Genomic DNA, 13,426 nt, shown 5'->3' with positions numbered 1-13,426 from the left:
TATATATACTGCTTACACATATGGCAAATACCATTAGGAATATAAGTGAACTTGACAATATGATAGAAATTAATAATTATAATATGAATTATCATAATAGAAAAAAAATTGAATATTCTGCTCTTCTAAATGGACATTGAAAATCAGTGTTACGGTTGGTCTTGTGTGACACAGTTAAAATGCTGCTGTAATACACCCTAAGTGCATGCTATTAAGCCATGTGATATGCCTAAATATGGTATGATGACATCACATCATGACCATACATAGGCACATCATGAATAGTATGAGCGTACAACAGAGCTAATAATATCAGCATAAAATTAAAGAAAAAAAAAACTTTTTCCCAGTGGAATGCAGAAAGAGAAATTTGTCGCCACTGTTGTTACAAAGTATTTATATTACAATTGCGGTTGATTTGTAAAACCACATATGACTAAGTACCCTCCTACTCTCATTGAGGCTAATGCTGAGGCTAATATTGAATCAGTTACATATTTATACCTTTGTTTCTTTGTTCTGACTCTAGAGGATAGATATTAAATATTTAAAGAGTACATCTGCGTATAGTGTTGAGCCAATAAATATAATTCAATTATTTCAACTGCTTACATTCATTCTTTTATTCTTTATTTAGCCAATAACATTTACAAGTGAAAATGTGAGTTTTAAAAAAATATGTATACAATTGAAAATCGATGGGTTTATGGAAGTGAAATACTATTAAAATGATATTGCACAGAATCAGTGAACTGCAATTTACACAAAACTTACTTATTATCAAGGAGGTATTTTCTGAACTTAAATAAAAATAATTTAAGAGGGTGAAAAACAGCATAATCTTTAAATTAGAGGGGGAAGTGATGACCAAACAACAGGAAAATTATGGATTGGTGTATATTTTAAAGAATATTATAAGGTAAGAATCAGCAGACAAACAACTATAGGTGAAAGATTGGTCGTTTATTTGAAAAATAATACTTTGATACAGTAATGGGAACCTTTGAATCAAGAGTTTGATTAAGTTTAGATAGAAGCACCCTCTAAAAATTTACAATTGTTGCATATTCATAAGTTTCATGTTTTCAAACATTTATTTTAAAGCATGATTTTAGTAGCCTATACTTTTAGGTCAAATATAAAGGACTTTTTATTATTATTATTATTATTATTATTATTATTATTATTATTATTACCTCTACCCAATCGTAATTCCCACACTAAACACTAACCATAACCCCAACACTAACCCTAACCATATAACCGTAATTCCCACACTAACCCTAACCGTAACATTCTGAATTTCTTGTTTGAATTTTATGACGATGTTTAAAGTAGTTTAATTGTGAAATTAGCTTTCATAAATTTTGTATTTGATGGGCGACAAGATTTTAGGATGTGTATTTGATACAAGTTATTGTGTAAGTACTTGTAGATTTGTGTAAATCTAATCTTGAGTTGGAGTTTAGTTGCAAAGAGCCTTACGATGTAAAGCTGAGCACTAACTAAGCCTGACGGTCTTCGCCAATGCAACTCTATGAAGAACGCAACGCGACGACGCGCGTCAAAGATCTTATAAACACAAGATAGCGTTCTCCGCGATTTACGGGTGCAAATTCTGTAAGAATGCATGAACAGCGCCCTCTTGCAAAATTGAAAACTTTTGAACTTTGATCGCTCCGACCATATCGTACGCCGCGCGACTTTACGTTTACGCGTAACAATTAGAAGCATCCGATTTACAATGCGCCCTCTCTTTAGAACATAAGGAACAAATTAACGTACTTAGTAATGAATTTATGGCGTAACGCGAACATCCTATCTCAGATCCATGGCAACGAATAGGACGCCCTCTCCCAAAACTGATTACTTTTCTGTGCCAAATCGACGCTTCTATTTGTTACGCGTAAATCGCGAAGAACGCTATCTTGTGTTTATAAGATCTTTACCGCGCGTGCAACTGATCGTTTTTAATGACGATTCGTTCAGACGACCACTAATAATCAGCAGACGGCATCGCTTGGTCTAGCGCTCAGAGGGAACGGAGTTGGATCCTAATTTCCCACAAGCACCCAAAACATTTGTGAATCGGAATTTTCAACATTTTCATGTTTTTGCATTTTTATAAAAGAAGCTATATTGAAGAACATTTCTGTAAAATATCAATCACTAAATCTAACCGAAATGTATAATAAAATTATTTTTAAAATACAAAATCTTAATAATAAACTATTGATTTTGGAGTCTTTAGAAGTGTTTTCTCAAAAATTAAATCGCTGATATCCAATGAAATAAATATTCATAACTTTGCTAATACTCAACCTATTTCCATAAAATATACACTGTTTTAAAGAAGACTACTTGCAGAATCTAAAAAAACACCAAAAACCAATTTTAAAGATTTCCTACAAATGGAAGATTTCGCCAGAACCAGTCACATTAGTTCTGATGTTTTCAAGAAACATTTCAAGAATCTGCTATAAAAGGGACCAATCCTCTTCAATTAAACTTATCCTAGTAAATCTTACAACATAAAGGATCTATTGTAATCTATGCCAAAGACAACCAATTTCTCAAAACTTCCACACTTCTAGACATGTTTATGATATAATGCCGCCGTACAGTTGAATCAGAATTGGATAGTTGACACGAAAACCTTTAAAATTATAAGGTTACAAGTAAAAATCCGACATCTTGAACTTAATTACATTATAAATCAGTGCAATTCATGTTAAAAGACAAAATGAATGAGATTTATGTTCAGCTAAACTTTTTTTTTTCCCAATTGAATTTGAATTTGATTTGCTACGATATGCCATCGAGGGTCATTTGCTGCTGAAAGATTATTCAAGATATCAATAAAGATGATTTCTTACTTTAAATTGTGTGGGTTTAATCACCAAGGTATTGCTTCATGGCTTAATTAATCATAGAGTAATCAGGAAGGTTTTTGGTTCAAACAGGTTTTGCATGTAGAGTATGAGGTGAGTAGCGTACGTGTGTTGGCATAAGCGCTGCAGCATAAATAAAAGATAGCAATGTATAAAGTATAGGCCTAGATAAAAAACAATAATGGATAGATTGAAGGGAAGAAGAATTGTAACAATGTAAATTATTCTGTACAAAGGAAGTATAAATAAATAAATAAATAAATAAATAAAATATTGGCTAAGATAAAAAAAAAACAATAATTGAATTGATTGAAGAGAAGAAGAATTATAAAAATGTAAATTATTCAGTACAAATAAATAAATTAATTAATTAAATATTGGCTGAGATAAAAAAACAATAATTGAATGGAAACAAAATATATAGTTAATTGTTTCAGAGTTTAAAGAAAAAAACATTTTACAATAGTTGATCATATGTTCAGTTAAATTATGTAAGATATTGTAAAGCAGAGAGAAACTCAAACATAGTCCATTTATAGCACAAAATATTTGAAATAAATTTAAAAACCTATTATGATTTTATTGCAGATATAATTTTTAATTGCTTTAAACTATCTATATATGGGCATGATGATGTCATATTACACCCAAATATGGGCATATCACATTTATTTGTTACATAAAATTTGATAATGTGAACAGAACGTAACATAGTTTATTCAATCAGGTATAAGCCTAATGCTGCTTTATGTAGATAAATATAAATAAAAAAACTATAAAAAAAGAAACGTTTTCAGTACATTCTTGATTTCTTTTCCTTTCTTCAGAAGATTACTTTTTAGTAATTAACATTTATGTCTTTGAGAAACACATAAACTTAACCATAGATCATATGAATGAGAAGATATATGCATCTATGTTTGTATAGTAGGCCCACTAGGCCTATCAATGACATAACTTATAATTAGATAGATCATCCTCTCCCTATAGCCACATATGAGACGAGACTGCATTCATACCTCATAACATTCCTGTAGCATCATCATCTTCATCATCATCAGCTGTTAATTATTTCTTACATGCATTTTTGCTCTCATTTTTCCAATAGGTTATGATTCACTAGACACCTGATACTTGAAGCCAAGAGCCTATGTGAAATATATCCAGTGTTAGCTTTAGGATAGATATTCATGGGGAAAAGGTTGCGATTGTAGATTGTCTGAATATCGACCAGAAACCTTTGCACCGGACCCATAACCAAAATTCCCTGGGGGGTGGGGGAGTTTCCTATGATAGCCAGAAGTCTAGAGGCCAAGCAGAACTTGTGAAAGAAGCGTGGGAAAATTCTCTCTTAAACTAAAGCATTCGTGTAAATGGTTAAATTTCATAATCATTTTGATGATTTTTATGCAAACGAAGGCGGTGGTGGGGGGGGGGGTACTTGCATTATCAGTGGGTTTGCCTGAAAAGAGGGGATTCAGCCGAACCATAAACCAACATGGCCTTTTGCAGTAAATGTAGCAGACATAGCCATCATGCAGAATTTTGCAGAATGGTGCATGCATCTCTCTGTAGCATATGTATAGAAATATGCTGTGGACAACTCTCTTTAAATTAAGTAGCAGACGTCTTCACTCAACTCAACTAACGTCTTCTTTGTTTATACAAAACAATGTCAACACTTGATGAACAGGATTGTCATCTTCTAAAAACTGTAAGGAATATTACAATCTTCTGTCCCATTTACAGTAAAAGTTGCACAATGATAAAAGCACTAGAATGTTTTTTTAATTCCCCAACGTACTCTTTAAGGACTATAAGTGGTATGTATTCTATTGTGCTGTGAATCATTATAAATTATGATAGATGCGTAATTAAGTATCACATAATTTGTGGATTTCGTAGTTCCAGTGACTAGTCAATGCTACGCCTCATTAGGCACCCTTCCAAATAATGCCCAACACTTCTCGGTCACTGATCCCTCATCATCTGGCGTCAAAACCACACATTAGTTTGCATTCCCATCATGCATCATCACAGAATTCCCATCATCCCTCACATGCATGTTTGCTCTAGTTTTCCAAAGGGTTATGATTCTTATTCTAAGTCATCTTTTTTTTTTTTTTGGAGTAGTAATTTCTGTTAGTTTGATTCTTCAAATTAATCAACAGATGCTAAAATAAGTCAATAAGATATTGAATTAGGCTAATGTTTTTTTGTACTTCCTATCTGTATGCAAATGAGTCTCATTACTTTGCAGAATGACTCAAATTCAAGAGCGAAAAAATAGCTAAAGGAATTATGATAGCTTCAGGGACGAAGGCCTATAATTGTTTTCTTTTGTTGCTTCCAAATTTATCAACATAAAATATATTTTTTCTATATCTATTTCATCTTAGTAACATACTTGCAACGTTTAAAATATTAGAATAAATAACGCTGGATTACTTATAAAATAATTTCAGGCCTGTCAGGCCTCGGGTCTTTTATCACTTTGCCAATCTTTGCTAATAAGGTTGAACGACATTTTAATTGACAAATACACCACATACTAACTTGAGTACAATCTCAACTATCATGGTGCTAATCTGCAGAAAAATCTTTTAAGCAAGGGTGAAAAAGTCATGTAGAATTAGAAGGTAATTTAGAAATATTTATTGTAAAGTTTACAAAATATAAAACTGGAAAAAACACCAACCAAGCAAAAATCTATATACTACCGCAAATGCTCGAATAAGCGCCGCAGCGCTTATACAAATTTTGGAGGTTTCAGTGCGGTGCTAATTCGAGAGCAGCGCTTATAAAAAAAATGGTGTGGCGCTTTCCATGCCCATTCCCATGTTACCTATCTCACATATTCCAGTAGTTCGGAAGGTTTATCATAGGTCCTAGTCATTGTAAATAAACGTTTATAAAGAAATGCTTGTATCATCATAGTTATTTATTCATTTTGACACTGTATACATATTGTATTTAAAACCCTGTTTCTCAAAATTTTAAAGGGTAATTTAATATTCTCGATGAAGTACCGCGGTGCTTATTCGAGAGCGGCGCTTAACAAAAATAAAGCTGATTTGGTGTGGCGCTCATTCAAGCATTTACTGTAAGTATATTATCATTTTAAAATCAGGTGAAAACTTCTGTAGAAGTAAAAATAATTATAGTTATATGGATGTCTCACAGTTAGAATATTGTAATAAATTGGAGAATTTATGATAAATTAGAGAATTTGTATTGCGTCTGTTATAAAAATACTATTTGTCATTGGCTCTTTAAGATATAAATAAAAATTACTGATTAAAGAGACAAGTTTGAAGACCTGGTTACACTATGATGATAAGGATCAACAATAAAAAGCTAAAAAATGAAAAGAAATAAAAAAAGTTTTCACACTAGCACGATTCAATAACAGATTTATCGTGTATACAATTAAAAAAATTCCAAAATCAAATCAAATTACCGCATACTCATGGGAAAAATGATAAAATCGTTTTTACTACTACCAATTTATAATTTTTATATGATTATGATGTCATTTGATTTGATTTGTGAAAATGGTTTGTTATTGTATACAGGGGGTTTAAGCCCTCATCGGTCTAGTCAAGCACCCCTCATCGCCCAAAGCTCGTCGGGCAATTGGGCCGAAAAAAAAATAGACCTAGTTTTTCCACCCCAGCCATTTCCGGCCATCTAGAAGTCTCAATTTTCTAAAAAAAATCTTGTTTTGGGAGGAGGGGACACCCCCTCCCATACCCACCCTCGACTTGGACCTTCGGCTATAGTTACACCCATAAATACTTAGCCCTCTCAGCCCCCCTCATAAATTATATCCTAGAGCCGCCACTGCCGTGGGCTGGTAGTGAAGACGAGTAAGCCTCGTTCAATAATAAAATAAATATATATTTTAATATTTTTGATTATTTTTTAGCAAAATGGTTCTACCAGAAGCATATGGGGGAAGGAGATACTAAAAATTAAATTCAATTGACAAATAAAAATACATGAGTTTGAGTTGTATGAATTATTACATAAATTTTACTCTTTTTTTTTTAATGGTACCTTTAGTAACTTTATATATACACATTACATTTATGATGACTCCATAACAAACTTGGCCATTAATAAATAAAAAGATATCTTGCTGACGGAGGAATCATATGTAACGTTATATGCAATTATTGATTACCGTATAAGTAGGCCTACCCTGAAGCCGACTCTAGCCCAGTAACAATGCAGCGGTTCCATACAAGAGCTGGGTCTTTGCTTATTCCCTCTATATTCCTACATATTTTGGCCTCTGATTGGTCGTATGGTGTCTACTTGATGGCTTTATTGCATTCTGTAAGTAGCTTCTTACTAGCCTAAGGTAGGTTTGAGAAATTAGCACAGTGCTTGTTCATTCCCCGCACAACGTTTCTGGGTTAATTCATAACTTTAATAACTTTCAAATATTGGTCTATATGTATATTAAGGCACAAGGTTTTGTGATCTTATAAGTATAACACAAAGACAACACAAATATATATGCTTTCTTGGGATATAAACTTAGAGACTTTTTGATATTGGCCCGGTTTTCCAATTACAAAATAGAATAATTATCGTTTTATCATAGTAGAGATTTATCAAAAAGGCACTGGAACAAAAAATTAACCATAAAATATAAAGAAAACCTAAATTGTTGAGAACATGGGGAGCAATTAAAATGTATTAATGAAAATTACAATATGATGTTTTAACTTAATTATTTAAGTACTATATATGCTTACACCAAACTATTATCTGGTAGGCCTATGTGGGGTGTTTTTCTTTATAATTTTTGAATAGATATAATTATTTGAAAATATAAAGTAATAAACAGTATTAAGTTTTAACTTTGTGGAATGTTATATCTTTTAAGTATATCATTAGTTAAAAATATATTTATGATATATAATAAACATAATATTAACTTTCAACTTAGATGTTTTTCTTCTTTATATATTTTTAGTATAAATAATTATTTAAAAACATACTTATAATAAATAATAAACATAATAATAAACATGATATTAACTTTCAACTTAGTGAGATGTTTTTTTTTCTTTTTATTTTTTAAGCATAAATAATTATTAAAAAATATTTTTATGATAAATAATTAATGAAATATTAACTTTCAACTTAGTGGGATGTTTATATATTTTAAGTACAAATAATTATTAAAAAATATATTTATAATGAATAATGAAAAATTTTAAATAATGGGTTCATTTTATTTTTATTTCTGATATGCGTTTCTGTTATATTTTTAGGTTCATGTGATTCACACAGTAGCCTTAGTATCCAGATCAAGATCTAACCGTTAGCACGCTTGGGAGAAAGCCTGATCGGTTAGAGCTAACCGTTACCAGCATCTGGATACACTTAACAGTTAGCGAGCGCCATTGGTTAGCAAGTTGAGCACATTTCTATCATTAACCAATCACACGTACGCACTTCCAATTTTCAGTATCCTATTTTCCAGCGACGCCATCATCTTCTTGATATCTGGATCAGAGATTTTCTTGTATGAGAACACATGGGTGAGCGCGTATTAATCTGGATCCTGCTAACTGATGTGTGACAACATAGCCTGAATAGATAGATAAACAACTTACTTAGTGGGAAAGATTATGCCCACACTCAGACATCTGGTTAACTTAGTGACCTGGATTTGTTTTTTAATGATAAATAATAAACATAATAAACTTCAACTACATTCAGTAATTATCTGACTTCGTCCTACTTCTCCTTTTTTCAAAGAATACAAGGATAGTTATTATTTTAATAAATTTAATCATGTACCGTATATTAAATCTCTATGCAGAATGAAGCCAGAGGCTAAAAGGTTTTTCTTTACAAGATATATTAATCTCATATCATTAAGACTACATCAAAAAAATGATTAACTATTCACTAAAAAATGATTCGACATTTCTTTTTAATGTATGACGTTATCAAAACTACATTTTTTTATATATTTAATGCCCAGAAAACTTAAGACCTACGACAGGTCCAGGCAAAGGAAAATTAAGAGGGTTGACTGAGGCAATTGATATTGTGCAAATATATACTCACTGTATATATTATATTACTTAAAATGAGATGAAACTTATACATAACAAATTATTATTCACAACATTAATTTAAAACTAAACTTTAGTTTAGTAGATAAACTTACTAATTAAAATTGCCTTTGAAATTACCACTACATTATAATAATAATAATAATAATATAGGAAATAAACATGTAAGGAATGAAAATCTAATCTTTACTTCCAGTTGGTTCATATTTACATAAATAAAGCCATGATTAAACAATATAATAAAAAGCCTATCAACAAAACGAACTTCAAAAATAATTAAAAATTATTAATACACCATTACACAAGGCATTTTATACCTTGTTTCACGAACTTGTTTTTTTTTCAGAGGAGGGCAGAAAAAAATAAAAATGAAATTTTGTTTTCTTATTTAGCAAATTGTTTTGCCAAAACATCCAGACGGAGGAGAAAATAAAAATTAAATTTTATTGGTGAATGCAAACAGTGTAGTGATGATATGATTAAATATTTTAAATTTATATAATGTTGAAGAAATACTGCATAAAATAAAACATCTCACTTTTGGAGTTTCCAGGCAAAGACAGACATAATAAAAATTAAGAAAAACTTTTATTTTTTTCATGGCAATGGGTGCAACTAATTGTCCAAAAATAAAATTTTATTTTATTCAAAACCATTGTTATTGGGGGGGGGGGGGAACTTTAATAAAAGTCTCGACTTATATAGTGTGTGCACCACTGTTTAAGGGTGAGTGCCATGTAAATCAAGATGGAGCATGCTGGCATTTTTTAACAAGGTTGGGGAAGAAAGTGATCGTATTCTAAAAACAAGGAGTTTATGGAAAACAGAAAATTGAAAGAAGTAACTTGTCTATCAACTATCAACTTATGATCATCACAATTATAGGCCATCTTTCAGAAGATATGCCTGTATACCGATCCTTTACAATATGAGCTTCAGTGTGCAATAGGTCATCGCCAATTTCTTTGTTTTCAATTGTTTTTTCAGACTTCTGTTGAAAATGATTTCAACAGAAGTTTCTATTGTTATATTCCTTTGTCCAAAACCAATCGTTTATGAATAAGCGTTGTCTAAGTTTGTGTAAGATTTAGTTTTTCAGACATATATGACTAACAATAGGATTATTATTATAATTTCTCTTAATCTGGATTAAGAATGAATCCAAAAAATAACACACCAGAACCATCAACCTATTTACTAAATTTCTTTTTATAATTTAGTTGGTCCTGTTCCTTTTATCTTTCAGAAATTGATCTGTAGGGATTTAATCACTGATAGCAGATAATGGAAAATCATATACATGTTGTATTTGTAGATTAGAGCGGCTGTTAATGAATGCAGTGCACAGTAATTGCGGAGGTGATGTGATGAAAGAATCAACGATTTTGTCATTATAGGGATTAAGGTTCTAATGGAATCTAGGTTTGCTATACACAACAACTGTTGTTAGGCCAAACGAAAATATAAACACGTTTCTCGACTGGGTTATTTTTTTGGTAAGGTAAGATGAGGCCTTCTTAGAACACTCAGGCAACATCTACACAAATAACTTTGCACATCTAGAACATACTCAGAAATGTATATATATGCTTATGCTAGGCCTACACACATGATAATTATTAAGCATCGGTGGCATCACTGATTCCCTAACGAGGAGACAAAAGGTCCCTGACATGGGCCTACACCCACCTCCTCAGCCCCATCATGGTTGGGGCAGAAGTGAGTAATTTTGTTGAAATAGGCTTAGAATTGTATTTTCAGACTGTAAAAATATTTTTTAAAAGCATTTGTCCTTTACAAAATTATTGACGTCTTCTCTTATGGGGGTGGATGCTCCAACAGGGCTCCTGACATGCCCTGTGGGCTGTAGTAGGCATTGCCATTCTTATGAGGATGATGGGAATTCTGTCTTGTGAAAATTTTTAAAATGGAGGTGCCAAAAAAAATTATGTGGTATGACCGGATGAGAAACACATTATTTTTTATATGTCCTTGTGGCCTTTAGATGTAGCAATTCTAATTTGTTTTTCTTTTCCCATTTGGCGCCTCATGTGTGATTTACCCATCAAGATTATTGTTAATAGCTTGATATGCAAAGTGACGTTTATATTATGATATTTAGGTTCCGCATGCAAGTAGGATATGCATTTCATTGCAAGGTCTAATTACCACGGCGATAATTTGTCCTAAAGTTATTGCTTTACTCCACTCAGCGGTACTCCTTAATAAAAACAGAAGAACAAAAAGCGTGCGGTTGTTTTTAAAGTGCTATGCGGTTGTTTTGTTCCCCAACAGAGTTGTAAAATCGCTTTTTGCACGCTATGTGGTGGTATAATAGCTTGTTTCTACTTTACTTGCCGTCATAATGATCCTCTGTATCACAGTTTGTGAAAGCTGTTAGGAAATTTGCGGAGAATTGAAGCCGAGTGGAGGCTACTTGAGATAATCCAATACGACTGCCTCCATTTCATATGTATCCAGCAACTTTTTTTTTTTTATTACCATAACAGAACGGAAATATATAAATATATTTCTGTCATAGAAACTTGATATATCACTTACAACATTTTTTAAAGAGAATTCCCATTTTATGTAGGGGAGTTTATACATCCTTTTTTTATGCTTTCTTAATGCTTTCCAACATTTAATGCATTTTTCCATTCACTTTTTTTTTTTTTTTTTAATTTGGGATACACTTTTAAGTGAGTCACTCATTTATATCTTTATGGTTGCCCAAAATGTTATAAATAATGTTTAATGTTTAATGTTTTTGTGGTATTCTGCACCAAAAATAAAGTTTTTATACATTTATTGTTTTCTCTTTTTAGCAAATGCATCTGTCTCTCTTTGTATATTGACTTTGTTATCTGGAAACTTAAATTAAATTTTAAAACTCTTTTGTAGAAATGTTAAAGTTCACTTTACAAAAAATATATGTTTAATGTCAATATGAAAAACATAAAAAATAGTATAAGAAAAAAACTTTATGTAAATTTTGACAAATTGTTATTTGGATGAAGGTGGGGTAGGTAGGACGGAAAAGAAAATCTTTTAGTCAATTGTGCTTTGCAATGCCTAACGATATAAAAATAGGAACAGTATTATAAACTATTAATTGGCAAGTAAATATTCTCTTATACTAAATTTCAATTGAAAACTAATAAATATACAAGGCAAGAAATTCAAATTTATTAGATCAAAACAGTCAATGCACTATAGTATATTCATTGATATTCATTAATTTTCAGTTATATAAAACTGGCCTGGATAACAAATAATATTCGATTTTTACTGCAACACATGTGGTTGTTAATTAAATGTATAGTGTCAGTCTGGATTTGCTGGGAAAGGGGAGGGAGGTTGAGGTAATTCATGTAATTCATATTATTATAGGATAGGTGTTTTTATATACAAGTATAGCCCTTGTTTCCATTCCAATGAGGTTCTTTAGCAATGAATTAGATTTAGAACTATATAGCTTATTATTTGGAGGATGGGGTGCATACTATTGTGGGATTTACAATGGTCAATGTAAGCTTACAATGCCTAAAGATATAAGAATATAGCAACAGTATCAGGCCTAAAAAAAAAACTTCTTTGTTTGCCGTCATCCGCCGCCCTTAAAATCCCGAAAATTAGGGGCGGGTTTTTTTTTTCAAAAAAGTTTTTTTTTAAAGTTTAAAACATCAGATGAAAACCACATTTTCGTCGATTTTGGCACAGATCCGTGTTATATGGAAATTTTTACTATTTTAAATTTTTTTAAAAAACAAAAATATGATCGTTTTTCTGTGAAAAAATGACAATCACACAGTTTTCCCGATGTTACTAGGATTTTACGAAAAAAACCCCCAAAAAACAACTTTTTTCCACCTGCCCCTGTATTCAAATTTTTACAATATGACAGCAGACAAACAAATTTTTTTTTTTAGGCCTTATACTCTGCTACTTGGCACGAAATATATTTTCTTATTTAAAGATTAACTTTAAAGATATACAAGGAAAATATTTTCTTATACTAATTTTACATTAAAAGATGATAAATATACCGAGCAAGAAATTCCAATTTATTAGACAGTCAATGTACTCTAGTAAATTCATTAATATTCATTAAAATTCAGTTATATAGAATAATTCTTCTTAATAATCAATATTATATTTATAATGCAACACAAGTGGTTCTTACAATGCTGACCAAATTTTATGAGTTAATGAACTGTATGGTGGTAGGATTTGCAGAGAAGGGGGGTGGGAGGCTTCAGGGGCGGATCCAGAGATGTCTAAAAGGGGGCCCGAAAGGGGGGCCGAAATTTGGGCCGATCGAGACAACAATGTCCCAGGGGGTCTGGGGGCATACCCCCACGAAATTTTTGTGTTCTAGACACCCGAAAATAACATTTGAGGCGTTGTGGGCTATCATTTTTTTCTTTTTCT

Source organism: Anneissia japonica, unplaced genomic scaffold, assembly GCF_011630105.1.
Source record: "Anneissia japonica isolate Jap-2015-1 unplaced genomic scaffold, ASM1163010v1 scaffold1065_len1792383_cov172, whole genome shotgun sequence".
Taxonomy (NCBI): domain Eukaryota; kingdom Metazoa; phylum Echinodermata; class Crinoidea; order Comatulida; family Comatulidae; genus Anneissia; species Anneissia japonica.
The sequence above is the reverse complement of the archived record's forward strand: the minus strand, read 5'-3'. Positions refer to the sequence as shown.